General features: G+C 35.6%; 1 protein-coding gene across 2 annotated transcripts in view; it reads left to right on the top strand.

Moving 5' to 3' along the window:
• The window catches only part of CLSTN2 (calsyntenin 2), a 439150-nt gene that overhangs the window by 92260 nt on the left and 327453 nt on the right, over nt 1-19437 (top strand). The gene's annotated exons all lie outside the window — the stretch shown is intronic.

Genomic DNA, 19437 nt, shown 5'->3' with positions numbered 1-19437 from the left:
TCCCATAGCTGTATATCTGCCTCCTCTGACTGCTAGTCACAGGAGATTTGGAGTGAGATTTGGAGGCTCAGAATTGGAGAAGTCAGAATCGGAAAAAGAACAGCTGCAGATGGTAACTGGTAACAACGTATTTGTACTCAGTCTGACTAGTCTTCCAGAGTTGCACTACCCTTCAAGTTTCAAAACCCCCAACTTTCAAAGCATATGAGCATGATTTATATATTCATCTAATACATGAACCGTTCTTATTTAAAAAGTAAGGGAATACCATAATAACAATAACACAATAACATTAAAAATGTATCTCTATTTTTGAATGTGTATACATGTTAACATGCTTTTTATCAAAGAAAACAAACTTTCTGAATGGAACACCAAATAAAGAATTGCTAATTTGTATCACTAATTTATATAAATGTACCTTCCATCTACAGTCATCACTGTCTTCTTACTGAAATATTAGCTGCATATATTTTGGCACAGGTTAACAAAACCTAAATCATAAAGTCTACTTAGAAGGAGTTAACTCACACCATTGAGTGTGCTAGATGACAGACAATGACATAAAAATAACACAACCTGGGAAAGCTGGTATAATAGCAACTTGGAAAGGTAAGTGCTTGTTCGGAAGAGTTTAATATGACATTTTGTCAGAAAAAAATTGTTGGGTAGAACTACTCGATTTATTGGTGAATAGATGTGTAAAACAGCAGGCTTTCCAATATATCCTGTCTCCAGATATATGCCACTATGATATTTTAAGCAATGGGCTGAAGCTGAGATCATTTTTTTGCGTGCTAGAAGATCACTTTTCATCTATGTAATAGTAAACGTTCATTTATTTTGAAGTAAACCTGTAATAAATTTTTTGCACAGCACGTAAACAAGCAGTACAACTGTATTGAATGAAATATTTAATGTTACATCTAACCCTTACAATGCTTTCTTCATCTATAACGCTCATAATTCCATACATTGCATGCAGATACTAACTTTCACAAAGTCATTATTTTCAAAAGGCAAGCCACCTTTTTGTCTCCTTATGACATTTAAATATCATATTAGGTAAGTGTATCAAACAGTTACAAAAAAATTGATATTTAGTAATTCTAACAAAGATGTATTTATTACATTTGTCTTACTTTCAAAAACTTTAGGGTTTAAAATTGAACACACTTGTCCACCTCAGACTGTCCCTTAAATATTGACCATTATCAATAATTATTTTTAATGCTTATTTCTAATATGTTTAATTTTATATCTATGTACAATATGTTGAACAGTATAGGAATCCTCTTTCTGATTCTTATATTTTATGCCATTGTTAGGCAATTGTACGTTTTATTCATAATAAGACAAATGGATAATACCTGCTCATTAAATTTGAGCATATTGCAGTCATCATGGCCTAAAGTCTGTTGGCTTCCTTACCTACATTGTACAGATTTCCTAATCATACCTTGTAGCAACAATAGGAAGTATCTATGAATAAAAAGGCTGACTCTTCCCAGAACCTGTCAGAAAGTCTATGTGACCGGGGACAGCTCGGTGTCTTTTTAACAGCTTCTGCCTTTGTTGCATGAGGAGATTTCATTCCCAACCGTTTAGCTATTCCGCTCACAAAATTAACAAAAGGCATGATTCCCTTGGCTACTGTTCACTTTTATGTTTCTGAGACTCCCAGCCTTACTTCTTTTTATTCAACTAGTGTTTGGACACACAATCATTAAAGTGATAAGTTTTACATTTACACCTCATTAATTCTGCTTGATTCAAAACAGGAGGGCTGCATGTGTTTGAATTACAGAGTCTATAACCAAGTCTGAAACCTCCTGCCCAGAATTTATGGCATCAATCCAATTAGAGAACCCCAAGAGGCCTATACATCAACAAGAAGATGCTAAAGCTTTGTGCTCGAAAGGGGAAGTGGTACAATATCACATTGTTACATGTGCTTCTGGTAAACCCAGACACACATTGATACTCAGAGGCAGCTGTTGGAGCTTTCTTAAGAATATTACATTGGAAATCAAGAAACAAAAGAGCTCTGAGTCAGGTGTATGTTGCACCTGCACTGAAGCGATTATCCCCTTTATAATTGATTTATTAGTAATTTTGCCAATCAATAAAACCATCCAAATATTTACTACAGTAATATTACCTTGTATTGTGCAAGCAATACCCCCCCCCCCCTCCACCTTACCTATTGTGCATGTCTGTGTAGTGAAAAAGTGGTACCAAAATCTCTCACATTGGTGCACTTCCATAAGCATGATGGCCACTTGGAAATATTAACCAATAAATATATAACTTTAGCAAGTAGAGCAGAAAAAATATACTCCAATGAAGTGTACATTATATCTGTAAATGGTTCTTCCTTACCTGGGTCATTGTATACCTTAAGGTAATTAGGCACATCTACTAGACTTGTTCTTGTAATGCTAAAATTGCTTTACATAATTCCAAACTGCTTTTGCAGTTTTACCATTATAGGAAAATACCCCAATATTCATATCCACAAAGCAACTACACCTTAGTTTATTCAACATGAAATGATGTTGCCAAGTATGCCCTGTCACATCCCATGTTAATTGGATTTAGAGGTTTGTGCATATAAATGCTGGGATATTTTCTACAATGATAGACCTGATGAAAAGGTGTGGAAAGCTGCAAAACATCTTAAACATTATAAGATCAAGTCCAGCTAAATATTACTAACTACTATCAGATAAGTATAAAATATTTTGAAGTCTGATCCCATCTACCCCAAAACAGCACAGAGCTGGCAAAGATGGTGGAATGGAAAAACAGTTAAGCCCTTGGTCCTAACAGTAAACAGGAATTTGTTCCTGCGCTTACATATACTAGAGAAATGTACATGCTGAAGCTTCAGTTCCTATTTTATAATGTAGTATACATCAAATACTGCAAATGAATGTTTAGTGTTAGAATGCACTGTCCCACATATTCAGCAGATTCAGCAACATATTTCCACAAATTACCCCTCATAATACAAACCAATGCCATTAGAAAAATCCCTTATAATTAAGAGACAAGTAGTAAAAAATGTATTGTTAATAAAGGCAAAAAGTAACCTTTGTTTTCTATGACCTTTATCTTTGCTTTATCCACTGTAGGCAGGGGTGGACCATATTCTGCAGCAGATAGATGACAAATATAGATAATTCAGTGACAAATATTTGCAAAAGTATGCAAGTATGGAAATCTGTTTGTATTTTCCTTTAAATAAAACACATTTAAAATGAAGTTGGACAGCCTTTTCTTTCTATCCTTTTCTACGCAGCCTATGTTTAGTCTGTGTTTTGCTCTAATTATGTTTACACCCGGCAGAGCAGTAGATGGCTGATGGAGGGTTCATGAGATGTATACTGCATGTCGATTGATTAATCATGTACAGAATACTCTTGTCAAATGTAGCAATTACTTGATCCAAACCTGTGTTCTTAAAATCAATTAATCCTGAGTTACTTATGTGCACAATAATTATTGCAGGCAAATTGAAATGCGCATTCCCAGAACAGTGGGGCTTTGCACTTTGCATACATTTGTCAGCCGCATTTGTATTTATATTTTTTTTCACATTGGCAAACTGCCTATTGAAGAATACTGTGGTGTCAGAAAGGTTACAGCAAGCACTACGCAGGTGATTAGTGTTTATGTGTGTTGGCAATAAAATCCACAATATGTGAAGAACACACCAAAATAGCAGCTATAAGAGACTTGGATTGCTTTCTTTCTGCAATTTATTGATGGCATGTATAAATAGCTTGAAGAAGTCAGTAAACATTTCACCTATTACCAGTATCTATTATTAATTATTATTATTATGGTATGTTCCAATTTTACTGGGGCATATTATACATTATGTTTTATGGGGTAAGTTAATTTATTTTATAAACACGTGACATGACTTGCTGTATTACATTTTCAACCCAAGGATACCTATATAATTAAATTTGTGCATGCAATTTTATCATGCCTTGTTGACAGTCAGGCTATCTGTGAGATGCATTTGACCGTAAAAGACATCCTTGGGTCAACACTATCTAACAGAAGTTCAGCTGGTTGTGGGGGGAAATTTTCTCAGCTGTCACTGAAATGATAAGTAGAACTAAGGAACCGACGGCCCAGGTGCGCCTGTAGGATACAAACAGTCATGCCTATCTTCATGTCAAGGGTACAACAAGATCTTTTGGCAGTTGTATTACTTTCTAATGTCCTAACATCATACAATGTACATGACAAACATTTATTAGAAATGGATTAGAGCAAAATACTAGCTGTTATCCTCACTGTAAGGTGACACTAAGTAGTGCATGGGTAGCAGTGGAGTCTCTGCTAAGCAAATAAAATTACTATTAATCAAGAATATGTACCAAAATGGAAGGAATACATTGTGAAAATGGAATTAAAATTTCCAGCAGCCATATGGTACAAAAATGTATTCCCATGAAAGTTTCAGCACATGGTAAATGTGTGTGAATTAGAAAAAGGAACGTAGAGGAGAAGTTATGTTGGAAATCAATAGTAATACTGTTTTAACTGGGCTTTTACCAGGAACATTGCACAGTACCCAAGCAATGTAATTTCAGTTTGGGCATAGACCAGGGTTTTGTTTCTTATAGCAGCAACACATTTTACTGGTGGGCTTGGTTGGACAGTATTTAGAGACTGTGTTGGCCTAAATCAGAGGGCATAGATGTATCATTACTTTCATCAGATATTTGAAAAAGATGGGATATATTTATTATGCATGGGTAGTCATTGGAGAGATGTGGAAGAGTTCAACTGGCTAAAATATTTTCCACCTGTATTGTGACTTTTGTTGTGGAATTATTAAAACAAGCATTGCCAAACATAATAAAACTTTTTTCAACAACATAAAACTTTTTTCATAAGACCCAGGCATTTGTCATGTAAGGATGTAACAGATTCTCCTCTGTGCTAAGCCTGTGAGATGATTTGGATTTACAAAAAAGCAGTGGACATGTAGAAGGTTTTGAGTGCCTTGGAAGAACTGTGTTGGATTGCACTTAAACTTTGCACTTACTGCTTATAGGTTAAAACCCACATTCAGAACCTTTACTAGTTGCATTTGCACCTTCAATAATTTCCCCTCAGCCCCTTCCCTCCTCACCTTACTGTCTTTGTTTCTTTTTTTGCAAGATACTGTGTCTCAAGTCAAGGGACATTACAATGACTCCCCGCTCTGACAGTAAGGGATTGAATGACTCTGGGGGTCTTTGAAGCCAAAAGAGTACTGGTGCTACACCTCAGGTTGGGTAAAGTGATTAATGCAATTGGGGGATGCATTAATAAAATAAGAACCAGAAACTCACATTGTAAAAAGAAGTTCCCAGAAGTTGTTTTTAAAAGTGGCCCGCACCCAAAATTCTGTTTTTTCAGCCTACAGACCACCAAAACTACAGATTCCATGTGAGGCAGGAGGAGAGAAATCCTTATTAATTTCTGATACAGTAGGCGAGAGACACCCAGCGATCTCCATTTAAGAAAAGCTGCACGAAAATGGACAGTACAATATTGCGATAGTAGACTGTCCAAAAGTAAAATTATTGTTGTTGTGATCTTCTGGTAATGACTGTATTGGAATGCAGTTGTTTATTTAGGAGATTACTATTCTGTTTCTTTCAATGTTTTATTAAGATTGTAAATTTATCAACGCCTTTTTCAGCAATGCAAATAATTTAGCAATATGGCATCATTCCATTGTATGTAAATCTGTGAAATGAATTATAACTGTACAGAAAAAGAAATTACACATCCAAAAGAACACCATGAATAATACATTTCCCTCTAGAGCCAGATACTGATTGTGTTTGGGTGTAGTCCCAGCAGCCTGCTTACAGCTGTTTTCTACTTATTTGTTTTTTTCCAAGGCCAGTCTATGATTGTCTAAAAGATATAATAAGTGCTCAGCAGCTGCTGTTGTTATTAAATGCCATAAGCAGTATTGGAGGACTTTTTAGGCATGTCTGACTGCACACCAATCCTATTCTCAACGATCATGTCAATAAGGATGTGTACTCTTAAAGTAACAAACTTTAAGTACATCTTAGTGTATAAAATTTTGTAAACTATTTTATTTATCATTTGAAGTGGAAGTAAAGCTGAAAAAAACATTTATATGTGCATAATCTATTATCTCTAATGTTGATTTTTTTTTTTGGCATGTTTTACCTCCTCCTATAATTTTTCAATTACCTGTTGCTCCTTCATGTTTTCATGTGTTAGATCTAAGGCAATGTCATGATTACACTTTCAGGCTGTCACTGAAATTCATGGCTGCCATTGAAATATCCTCAGTGTTGCTGCTGTGCGATGGTCTATAATAATATTGTTGGTCCTCCATTCTAAATGGATACGCACAAGTTCTGAGAGTGAGTGCCAACATGTCCTGCTTTTGGGAGTGGCAGAAGGGTGAAAGTTTATTGCGCTGCTGTTCCTTAGGTAGGCCAATTTATATATCAACCCCCAAAAATACACACCCACCATCTGGAAGTATAAAAAGAATAACTAGGTTATTGGTCACTTGACCATGAATAATGCATAAATTGTTACAATAGTTTCATGAATAGAGCAATGGACAGTAAAACATGGCCACAGATATGCCATGAGCCTAATGCAGTTTTAATGTGCTGCTTATCTCATTATACTATATTATATTCTTATACTTTTACTGACGTAAATGAATTAGACATTGAAGGAGACAATATTTTTATTATGTTTTAGACAGTACTAGCATGACATTGATACATGTTGCATGTGTCATCTTTCTCATAGCAAGCCTTATTTAATACTACCGTGAGACTGTCTCTAAAATTTATCATGCAGCTCTACTTGCAGAGAATCCCCAACTGACATTCAATCAGCAATTAATACAGAAAGCGGGATTACTTGCAAGACAATGTAATGTATCTTGCTTTTCCAGAATTCAGAACTGCATACCAATTAATTGCTGTTGCATATGAAGTTCTAATTTTCATGGTAGTTTCTTGAAAGCTGTATAGGGATTAGCCCGAGTAAGGTTTTGTAGGGATAGGTTAGTTAGAGGTCAGTTGTAAATATTACATTTAGATAGTAATTCTTTCTATAGTTGAAGACCTTCAAATTAGAGCTGTGACAAGGTATTTACAAAAAAACTACTAACCTATTAGCAAACGACAAATAATCCTTACTAACCCTTATTTGTCTAGCGGCTTCTAGCACAGTGGAGCAATTCATCCTCAAACTACGTCAGAAGCAGGGATGAGCCCCTGGCATTCTCCCAACAATTTCCTCGAACTTCTGATGGGTCCACAAAATTTCGGCGAACCGATTTCCTGGACCCATCAGAAGTTCCAGGAAATCATTGTGATCTCCGGGCACAGGAGGTTAATTAACCTCTAGTGCATCGGGATCCCAGTGGATTCTCAGGGCTGCCCTCGTTCATGCAGCCCTGGGAATCCTCCTGTTTGCAATCCCTCGCACTAGAGGTTAATTAACCTATAGTGCCCCGGGATTTCAGTGGATTTCCAGAGCTGCATTTATTCATGCACCCCTGGGAATCCTGTGTGCAATGCCCCCCACTAGACGTTTAATGGGGACAAGCTTTCCTCAGTCAATTAGAGAGCACTAGAGGTTTTGAATGGGGAGACTTGTCCCCATTTAACCTTTAGTGCCGGGGTTCACACACTGAGCTGATCAATGAATGCAGCCATGGCATTTTTTTAAAATTAAAATTAATTTTTTTTTAATTAAAATTCAATCTTGATCTGCGAATTTACACCAGCCCTTCTCGCTTACAATTTCGGTAAGCGAAAACAGCCAAATTTGTTGCAAGATCAAGTTTTAAAAACTCGCTCGCTCATCCCTAGTTAGAAGGTACTTTCATCTTAGTTCCAGAAGATTAGGGGCCCCTTCATACCTGTGGTGGAAAACCACGATGTTGGCCACCCGCGTGTGCATAGTAAACTGCTGCTTTGTGTCCAGGTGTGGTGAACCACACTGCAAGTAAACACATTTGTCCATGCCTGTGCTACAGTTGTTAATACAGAGGAGAAAAAGCAATTACGGGACCAAAAGCAACTTGTCACTTTCTAGAGCCGCTTCATAATCCACTGCAGCCGCATGCAGGAAATGGTTCCCAACCAGTTCCATTGCTTTACATGAAAGTGGTTAGGACTGTGGTTGAGCCTGTGGCAAAACACTGTGGCCAACCACAGCTGACATTTAAGCTTTTCGTACATCTAATTTCAAACGTGAAACAAGTGCAGAGAAAGAGGGAAAGACCAGAATTTTGAAACTTGTTAAACTACTTCATGACTTCTCTGGTGAACTGATGGACAGTGAATGCAACTATAGGGGTCACCATAGACTTGTTGTAAAGTGACTGTCTCTGTCACTATGTAAACGAGTGAACATGTTCCTGTAGAAAAAGAGCCACTTTATTCATCTTGAATGGATTGAATATCTACCTGAACCATGAGGTGATTCCTTATCCTAATTCTTAAATATATATGGCTTATAGCCATGGCTCTTAACAAGAAAAAGACTAGTCACTTTAAACAATGCCTTTTCCCCTCTTGTGTTGATAATTGCAAGGTACCCTTAATAAAAATGAATGCATAAATTTTACAATTTATTCATCCAAACTACAGTGTAAATAGAAATTTAAGTAAATGTACCTTCATTTTTAGAGTATTTATAAAGGGATGATTTTTTCTGTTCCTGGCTTTTCAATTACCTGTAGATCCTGGTCTGGAGAAATGAAAAAAATAATATATGTATAATATGATTGAGTTTTTAAACTTGTTAAACATTTTAAAAAAATAATTGTTTATTTATTTTAAATTTGTATTTAAACGACAAAAAGACTAATCTAATATGCCCGTCGCTATAACAATTCGTTACACGGAGAACGCATTTTTTAAGAAACTAAAAAGCAGTAATCTTAATCAGCCCTGGATTGTCACTATTGTACTCTCTAAATCTCGCGTTGCATTTTTTTTACACTCCTAATTCCTACACATATTTTATTCCCTTCTTCCAGTTAACCCTGTTCCTTGGCATGCAGTCCCTGGCTGTTTCTATGTTACTCTATGGTAATTTTATATATAAATGTAAAGCAAGCTGGCTGCAATGTTCTTCTAAAACCCATTGCAGTGTTGGTTTTGCGTGGATCTCCTACTAGCACCACAAAGTGAAATTCATAGCCTCTAGACAATGCATGCTTTATAGTTGGGATCATAGAAAGATTTGTGATAATTGTTTGTTTAAGAACTATCTTTTTCAGTATTTCTGCTAGATAGAAAAATCACACTACTGTTAACATCAAAATACAGAGTGCTTGGGTGTTAAACAAAGACCTAGCATTTAACTATGGAAGCTGGGCTATACATATTATATTAGGTTGTCATGGATTTTAAAATGTGATATTGCTACAAAATGTTTTTTGCCTTACATGCACAGATCCTAAAAGAAATCACTGAACAGTCAATTCCTAAGATATATGTTAACATAATATTGAGAGGTGCAAATTGGAGAATAGTGTCATCCTTCTGCTGCAAGTGTGAGAAATAATTATGCCCATTTTATTCTGGGCAGCCATATCTCAACAAGGGAGATCTCAAAATGCTATGCACAAGCTTTTTTGACAACGATACAGATATTTAGCAAAATATGTACATCTAGCAATGGATTCCACTTGTAGCTGGTAAGATTAGATGATCCCAAATTTCTAATTGCACCTGCCTTACGGGTCCTCCTTAAAGCGATATGGGCATTGATCACTCTTTCTGGACTCCTTTTGGCAAGCCCCATAGCACTCTTTGGGGAGCTTAACCAGCAGTGCTTATTTCCTAATGCAGAGAAATGATCTCCCTGACCTGACCACTGCATTACCTGTAATGAGAACCTGTGAGGTATTTTGATGTTTATACTAAAGTGAAATTTTATTTTTACCTTGTGTTTTTGTCAGGCTTTGCATATGATAGTTTTGTTTTAAGATTTGCCAGTAAAATATTCATATTTTTAGGATTTTTATTCCATTTATTTTTTAATCTATGTATATTTGGGCTAGAATAATTTACATCAGATGCATGTATACAAAATCTATGCCTTTTCCTGTAGGACAATTACTATCCTACTAAGTGAAGAGAACACTATTTCTTTGCAATGTATTTATTTTTACTAATGTAATTGTCAAGCCTCTCTGCTGCTTAAAATAAGCTTTCATAGTACATAAAATCTGTAGAAATGGAATTGGGATTTTTTTAAAAAGAAGTGCAATATAGAAATCATAGAGTTACATTCTAGACAGCCACTATTAAATACATATTCATATTCTAGCTAATGACTTTATTTATCATATTTACATCCCATAATTGGATTTTAAGCTAACAGGGATTCGTTATTCCAACAATGTTAGTGAGCAAACAATGACAAAAGTATTAGCTGAGAATTTATTGTAAAGCTCTTTCTACTCACTACATTTTTTTTATTAAAAAAATTCAGCTCACAGGACTGATTAGGAATGCAGTACCACTGTAATACATTAATACACTAATTAATACATGGTTTGTAAGTGAATAGGCACACAATAATTAATTATCTGTGTTTACATCTGTTTATTTAATTCACCCTGCTCTATGAATTGATAAGCAAGGAAAAACTATGAACTTAAGAGGTATATTTATATATTTCAATGAAATTTCTTTCACATTACAAATACACAAAACTAAGACTTTGTATGTAGTGCACTTCTCAGTACATTTGCCCATGTCTGTTAATACAGTTTGAGTAAATGAAAGTATATTCTTCCACTTATAGTTACTTTCAAGTACATTTGCTCATCACAATTAAAAAGGAACAAATAAGTACTTTTTGTGAACTCAAATATTATGAAATTGTTGACTCAGTAATGTGAGTAATTAAAAAATTATTCAATGTTCTATATCAGTGGTCACCAACCTTTTCAAACCTACGGACCACTAAATGCATGGACTCAAGAACTCAAAGGGGAATGTCATGTCATGTAATCAAGTAATGTCATGATGCCATGACACCCACAGTCCAGAGACACAACCCACCCACCGACCCGAGCCTACAATCTGTATGGGAGATATGGTTGGCGGGTCTGGCCAGTGCAACCCCCCAGCAGGGTCATTCTCCTGACCCCGCTGGGGGCACACCAGCCAGAGCCACGGACCACCAAATTTTCTTGAGCCACCGTTGTATATTGTGTATTTGTACTTTCATAGCTAATATTGGATCTAATCTGTGTTTATTAGAGCTTTTTTCACTTGGGTGATACACATATATTAAATGTCACTGTGCAGGTCACAAATCATGTACCGCCAGCCTCTTAATACAGTTGTTTTCTTAGTATAGCGCATGATTACCTCTTGATGATGTTTTTAGTAAGTTGTTATTAGTTTATTTTCTACATATCATAATATTCCCACTAATACTTTTCTTGCTTTTTTCAACAAATTCATTAGTTGTATTTTTTTAATAAATATTCACCTTTAAATGAGTCCACTAGATCTAAGTTTTTTGGTTGAGACCTTTCTGTGGCTTTGAGTTTGCAATATGTTTGATGCTGCATTTGAAAAAATAATCTTCAAGACCCAAAAAAAAGCTCTTCATCAAAAATGCTATTGTAATATATTTCTTTCTAAATTTGAATTGAGACTGATTATTTGTCTGTCATAACTGGGTTGATTAGAAGCACATTATTTAAATGTTTGTTATATGTGTGATACTATACCCTGCCTGTATGCTGTCACACTAGAGTGCTAATTAAAAAAAAAACAGTAGCATTTTGGCACATCGCTCTTCCCGGTTCCAAGAACAATTAAAATAATCTCTTACCAATGGGGTAATGAGAGATTTGTAATCAAAACAGCTCAACAGAGACCTCTGATGGCGATGCACAGATACGTTTTGTATAATGAGCAACATTGTCATCAGCATGACATCCATAGTAATTAACCACCGCAAGATTAGTGATTATGAAACAGATATATTTTTACAGTTTAGGGTTAGCAAAGGAATTATACCCAGTCTTGAGATATACAAAGTCCTACAACATAGCACAGCCAATGGCAACACCATTTACAGGCATTGATTATAGTAGTGTCCTCTCTATCCTGACAAGTGAACAGCAGCAGAATGATGAGGTTATTCTTCTTTTTGCAAATATGTTATATAGCATTCTATTAATTGTCAGTGATAATAATTTTGCTTTGTGAGAATTGGGGGGGGGGGTCGTCATATTTTTGTGTACTGTAGCCACTACCAGTAGAACATTATTTTTACTATTATTATTATTATTATTATTAATAATAAATATTGCCTGTATGCGTTTTACCTTAAGCTCCACATGTCTTTATATTTATTGTTTGTTCTCGTAATGGCATATTCCTTGTCACTATATTTGCATACAACAGGCATGCATGGCTCCCAGTCCTTCTGATCTCAGAGTGCTTCCGTTATAGAGGATTGCCAATTGTACAGAGCTGCATAACTTTGTGTCTTCCATATCTATTTGGAGTTCTGTTGATTTGCCATAATACAGATGTAGTAGCTTTAGATTAGCTTTACTAATGAAAGTGTATCCTCTCCAGCCTTGGAGTTTTTGGGGGGAGGAGGCTCTGTTTTCTCAGCATGCAAACATGATTCCTGCATTGCCTGCTTGCATCATGCATGATGAAATATGTCGTTTTATGTGGCATAGGCAAAGAAATGGGAAAATATGTGCAAAGACAAAGACATTACCCTCAGGGAAATGGAACTAAAGAAGTCACATGTGGAACTATATTATTTTTTTAATACAATTAAACAAGAGAAGGTAAAAGAAAGGTTTAGAGGTTTTCTGTTATTATGCCATAGATTTACAGAGAAAAATATCCGGTGCCCATTTTTGAGAAGTATTCTTTTTTTTAACTCTAAATGCTACGATAGACTGCCAGTCATGGGAAATATAAAGCGCTGTCAGGCAGCATAGCTGGGTTGGACCTTAATTTTCCTGCTTTATATACTTTTTTCTACTCCTGATTCTTAGCAAAGTTCCAACACTTACTGGAATTGTCAAAGCTTGCCTTCAAACTTTTGTTTCGGACACTATTCACCCATTACTATATTAGGCTGTCACATCAGCTAATAGAAACTTGTGTGGGGCAGGGTGGGTCAGGCAAGCTTTACCAGTAAGTGCCAGAGCATTGCCCATGAGAATGGCTCCACTTTCAAGCATACCTGTGGGGTTTGAAGGATTCCATCAATCTCAAATTATATTTGCTGATTTTTTTTTCATCTTCAACATCCAGCTATAACAGTGATATACCAGTTTGAAGCCAATTCGAATTTTATTTTTTGTGTTGCTACACAGATTAAGCTAGAATGTCAGTAGAATAGAAAATCCCGCTTCTAAAGATAAATAAAACACATATACGTAGCTAGAATGTGTCAGCTATTTTCAGCAAAGCTGCCTTTTATTTAATCACCTCCTTCACTTGAGAATCCCACTTCCTTTTGGGCTTCAGTTTTCGGGGATTTCACTTGGTTGTTCAGATCATAATTAAAATCCCAGGAGTTTATGTATCCAGAGGATTAGTGAGATTGTATTTGAGGCTCAGATATCAGGAAATAACTTGTGATTCTATGCATAAGAAATGAGTTTTGAATCAGTTAGTGACCTGGCTAGCACAAGGAAGAGCAAGTCTTACAATATCCGTTCTGCTTTGAGCCTGTTATAGACTTTACATGGTATACTGCTATGTCGCTTGGTATGTAGTTCTCCGTTGTCTGTTTGTTGCTTCCAACAAAAAATGTGTAGATTTTGGAGACCAGTAAAAGAAATATTGTATAATGCAGAAAAAAAATCATGGCTCTATCCCAATTTTTAAAATCAGATGGTATCACATAAAAAGATGTTTTCAGAAAATAATATAAATATAAAAATATATTTTTACCAAAAGCTATATGTAGGAGGCGCTAAAAGTGACAAAACAAACTTCCCAGCACTGTTTTTCCATTTGCCTTTTAGAACCCAATTAAAACATGCTTTGAAAACCATTTTAAAAGCAGATGTCCCTGTTGTAGAAATCTACAAAAAAATACTAAAGAACCGTAAGCCTTGTTTACAGGCTATATAGCTTGCAGTACAAAATTACATCCAGCAAGCATTGTAAAACTTTTTAGCATGCATTTGCTTTTTGGCAAGCTTCAAGAATGTTAAACACAGATCCTAATGAAAAGGTCTGCCCCTGTCCCCTTAGTAGGCCTTCCCCTACTGTAGTGATGAAGTTTTCTGTAGCCTTTTGTAAAAGCCTGCCTGCTAGACTTATAATGCCTGATTTATTAAAGCACTCCAAGGCTGGAGAGAATACACTTTCATCAATGAAGCTGGGTGATCCAGCAAACCAGGAATTGATCTGGTCCAGGATTGAAAACATTTGCTAACAAGTAGCAAATGCCTTTTAAGAAAACTATTCCAGGTTTGCTGGATCACCCAACTTCACTGTTGAAAGTGTATTCTCTCCAGCCTTGGAAAGCTTTAATAAATCAGGGCCATATTGTAGACATAATGGCTGTGATTTATTAAAGACTGGAGAGAATACACTCTCATCAGTGAAGCTGGGTGCACCAGCAAACCCCGAATGGATCTGATCCAGGATTGAAAACATTTGCTAACAGTTAACAACTTTTAGAAAATCCATTTCAGGTTTGCTAGAATACCCAGCTTCACTGACGAAAGTGTATTCTCTCCAGCCTTGGAGAACTTTATTATTTAAATCCGGGTCAATGTATCTAAGCTTTTAGAAACAGACTGAACCCATCTATGTTGTGATCTTTTTGAAAATTCTGAAAATGAATTAGTGCAAATTACAAGACTGCTAAAGAGGTAAGTGTGGATTTGTTTTATTTATTTACTGCTTGTTAAAAATAAGTTAACAAGTTTAACATCCATGGTTTGAGCACAGGTATTCCCTAAAGCTTTCGAATAGCCTATTTCTGTCTTGTAGTAACCAGCAAAAAGTTTCTTGGTCATCTCATTTTTATACCTTTTGGCCTTACAGTTAAAATCCTTCGGTAAGAAAGAAAACAATAATATTATTGCCTGGGAGTACCAGTAGAATTTTATAAAATGACAACAGAAAAAAGGGATAAGCCATCGTATTAAAAGTTAATATGTAGAGCTTTCCTGAGATTTAAAGGTCATGCCAGCTTCCCTCGATGTACCATGGCAGCTTTGTAGAACAGAACACAAAACAATATTTAGTTCAATTGTCTGACACTGAACATACACAGCTTTATTTCATTTTGTTGTATATGAGGTTTAAGGAGTCACAAATAATACAATATATATATATATATATATATATATATATATATAATGTAACAGTTTACCTTAAAGTAAAAGTTTTTTGTTTTAAATCAAAGCAAATATGTTAACATCATAAATTCAGCTTAAATAGCAGATGATTTTTAATAAAATAATTCAGAAAGCAATGAAGTGAACTAAGCCATAAAAAAAACACTCAGGATTTTCTGGAGTGCCTCCTATAATGTGATCTCATCTTTTCAAGCAAATATTCTATTCACCCGATTTTATTCGATTCATGCGCATGCATATTTTTCTGATCCGAGAAGACTCAAGGATTATGAAGCTGGCAGTCAGGATTCATAAATTAACATGAATACCCTTTTTTTGGGCACACGTATTTTACACTGATATATCTTTGTTGAACAAATGGTTTTTCAATCAAGGTCACTGATGAAAAAAGTATACTGTATGTTCAATTATATTAGGTACGTCCCAACACATCCTTTACCGGCAATAGCTTCAACCAAATGCCGGAAAGGTGGCAGAGAGATGAAGAAAAGAGCCGGAAATATGATTACCATTGTCCATTCTGTTCTGCCGTATTCTCCTTAGTTTAAAAATACCTAGTGATTCTGCTAGCTGAATTGTTTGTGATGCATTTCTTTTAAAATTGTGGCAATTGTACCATTGTGCTATGAAAAGCAATACAGCATTGTCATCTTTGGGTTGCTGTGACCATGACGGGACATGTGATGTCAGCAGTGGGCATGTCACCCATGATTGACCAGGCTCTTAAGCCTCTTGTTGGTCCATTTGTGGCTAACCTAGATTTGTCCAAGAATACAGTGCATGTGGTACAGGACTAAAAACATTACCCAACTAAAAGCAAATGGTTTTTAAGAAATCGATTCTAGGTTTGCTGGATCACCCCCATTCTCCCATGATAGTCTATCTTCTATGGTCTTGGAGAGCTTTAATAAATCAGGACCATTGTGTGTATATATATTAGCAAAAATAAAACTGTTCTATTTTAACCTGAACATATGCCTTCCACTACAAGATTATTGATATCATTCCCTTTTGTTAACACTCATATACTTTGCAGGACTTAAACCATAGATAAGGATGTGCTGCTAATAAAAGACTTACCATGAATGCTCTACCCAGCATTTGTTCTGTCATTATGACCCAATTATGGTTTTTAAACTCTACTAACATTTATAGTTTTTTAAGGTGTTTGAGGCGAAGCTAAAAGGAACCCAAAGCAGCAGCATAACAGTTCACTGAATAAGCTTTGAATACGAATGCACAGAAGCTGTGTACTACTTTGGAAAGCCAAAACACCATGTTATTTTCTTGTGTGTAAAAGCCTGGGGCTTTGTGCATGAGAGCACTTAGGGATGCCTTTGATGCTCTCAGTAGTCTTACAATTTTTTTATAAAGCCACAGAAAAAGGTTGCTGTGTTTATTCCTTTCAGGGCTTGCAGTTCTAATATTATGCTGCCCAAGTGACCATGATTTTACTTTCCCTATTTTTGTAGAGTTTCAGCTGTGTCTATTGAGAAATGCTTGAACTGTATTTGACATCTTAAAGGAAACCTGTGGAGAAAATATGCTATATGTCCATTTCTGCTTTTGGAATTGTTAGCTGGTTGTTTTAGGTGTTTAAAATGCTTCTGTAAATTTTGAAGCATTGATTTAGAACAATATGCATATTGGGAGTTCATGTCTGAACTGCATGCTTGTTCTGGGTCAAATAAAAGTATTATGGTCAGGTAGCTGGAATTATTTAAAGGGGAAAATGCAATGGTAGCTTTCCCCCCCAACCACCTTCTTATCTCAGAACAAGCTTCCTTTAAGACAGGCATGACAAGATGATTGAAACATAAGCCTTGGAGAATATTTTGGCTGAACTCCTTGAGTAAGCCTTATCCCAGAGATAGAAATATTCTATTTAGGGCTAAACCCCCACCTGTTTGCGTTAAAAAAATACAAACTATTCCTATGCATTATATCATATGTACCTAATAAATACATTCCATTTTTATATTTAAAATTATATGGTAAAAGCATTTAAATGTTATTTTATTTAGTCCTGACAATAATAAAGTAATAAAGGTGTACAATAGACCAAAAAAAAAAACACATACAGAAACATATATATATTTTTTTCCCCGTTTAGCTAGTAGTACTGTTTTTGTGGTTAGTGTTGAGAATATATTGAGATCCCTTAAGTGGGTTTCACTACCACTGTATATGCATTGGCAGTACACTCTATTTTACTAGTATGCAAGCCCCAAGTGATAGCATACCTTTCGTCTCTGCTCCTGATTTTTGCTTTGTTGCAGAAAATACATTCAATAATTTAACAATACATTATCAGGAAAGTAGAGAATTCCTTTACATGAATTAATCGTTTTCTTTCAAACTGACATCCATACATCCTGATACAAGTACATGCAAAATACTCCCCAGAGGTTAAATGTATGCTTTCTTGTTGTTTATTCCTTACATTACAATGTAGTATATTATTCATCAAATGTGGAAAAGGCACTAGCACTTTCATTCACATTTAGAGTTAAAAAACCTTAAAAATGAGGCAATAAAATATAAATATGAGGACAGTAATATTAACTACCAACTATTTTTATTTGTCAAAGTTTAATAGAGCTTTTTGACACTTTTATTTACACTAATTATTACTATTGATTTCTTGTGTGGTATTTTACTGTTTTGTTCAGCTGTATTCACTATAGAGCAATTTGTCCTTAAAATACTATGTGTCATAGTGACTTGACAGCCTTCCAAACTTTAGTCGCCAATTTAAACACTGATCTGAGGTTCTTGGTGGGGACAGGTGGGATCAGGTGATCTGATCTGCTAAGAGAATAATTTAAAGAACTTTCTCCACGGTGCTTGCAGCTACTGATATCAGCGAGGGCTTGTTTTCAAACATATCAATTGCTTTTTAACAAAATGTAAGTACTTTAATGTCCTTGGCCTAGTTTTTGGATTACTTTACTACCTTGTGTGTTTTGCTGTAAACATAATGTTCATATGCTATGCTGAAACTTAAGGTAGCTCATCACTTTGTAAACTACAGTGTGTGTGAAGCAACATCTGTATGCAAAATACAGGGGGTTATTTAGCTTTTTGTAGAACCAACAGAAATATATTGAATTCGATAGACAGTGTCTGTGATAACTACTGAATGACAAAAAGTAAAAGTGCTATATTTCTTTAAAAAAAAACTTGCAAATATATTGTGGTAAAAAACAGTGCCAAATAGTGGACTCTGGTCATTCATCCTTCACTTGTCTGTGCAGTGTCTGAAAGTGTTACCTGTTTTTGTCATCAATTTATTACGGATCTCATCTATTTATGACCCCTGTGAGTTCTGTGGACCAGATCACCACCTGGGAGCTTGCCTGTTATCATAAAAATGGAGACAATTTGCATACTTTAAATTTGGCACATTGTACCTAGTTAACCATCTGTTGTTGTCATTCATCAACAGCCTATATTTGGTGCTGCCAACAATTAAAGCAGTTTGTTATTTATCACCTTGCATAGAAGAAAAAATAAAATTTACAGAATTTGTGAAATCAGATACAGTTTTATTTCAAGATTTTCTTTGTATAGGGGGGGGGGGGGGTTATAAGAGGGTATAAAAAGGAAGCATATACGTATACGTAAGTGGCTGCCTAGTGTTTTATTTGTCAGCTTGCCTCAAAGTTAATAACTGCAGTAGCCTCCCATGAGTCCAGTTTCCATAAAGCACAGTTGCATCCAGAGAGTTTTCTTGCTGCTAGCCTCCTAACCCTGAAGATCACAGTGATAACTCAACTGGTACATGATGAGAATTTGTTTGTAAAGGGAAGCCCTAGTGACTGGTGTTCCCTGAACGATCTAAGTGAAAGAACTGCAGGAAAAATCACTGAAAAAATGGGCTGTTTTCTTCAATTGTCAAGCTGCATTTCATGATCATCCTACTAAGAGTACCAAAGGCATAATTTCAGTGGTCTGGGACCTACTTATTAGTTAAGAATGCATGTGCTGATTGAAATCTATTGACCTTGTTCACATCAATG

The sequence above is a fragment of the Pyxicephalus adspersus genome, chromosome 4 (genome assembly GCF_032062135.1).
Source record: "Pyxicephalus adspersus chromosome 4, UCB_Pads_2.0, whole genome shotgun sequence".
Taxonomy (NCBI): Eukaryota; Metazoa; Chordata; class Amphibia; order Anura; family Pyxicephalidae; genus Pyxicephalus; species Pyxicephalus adspersus.
The sequence above is the reverse complement of the archived record's forward strand: the minus strand, read 5'-3'. Positions and strand labels throughout refer to the sequence as shown.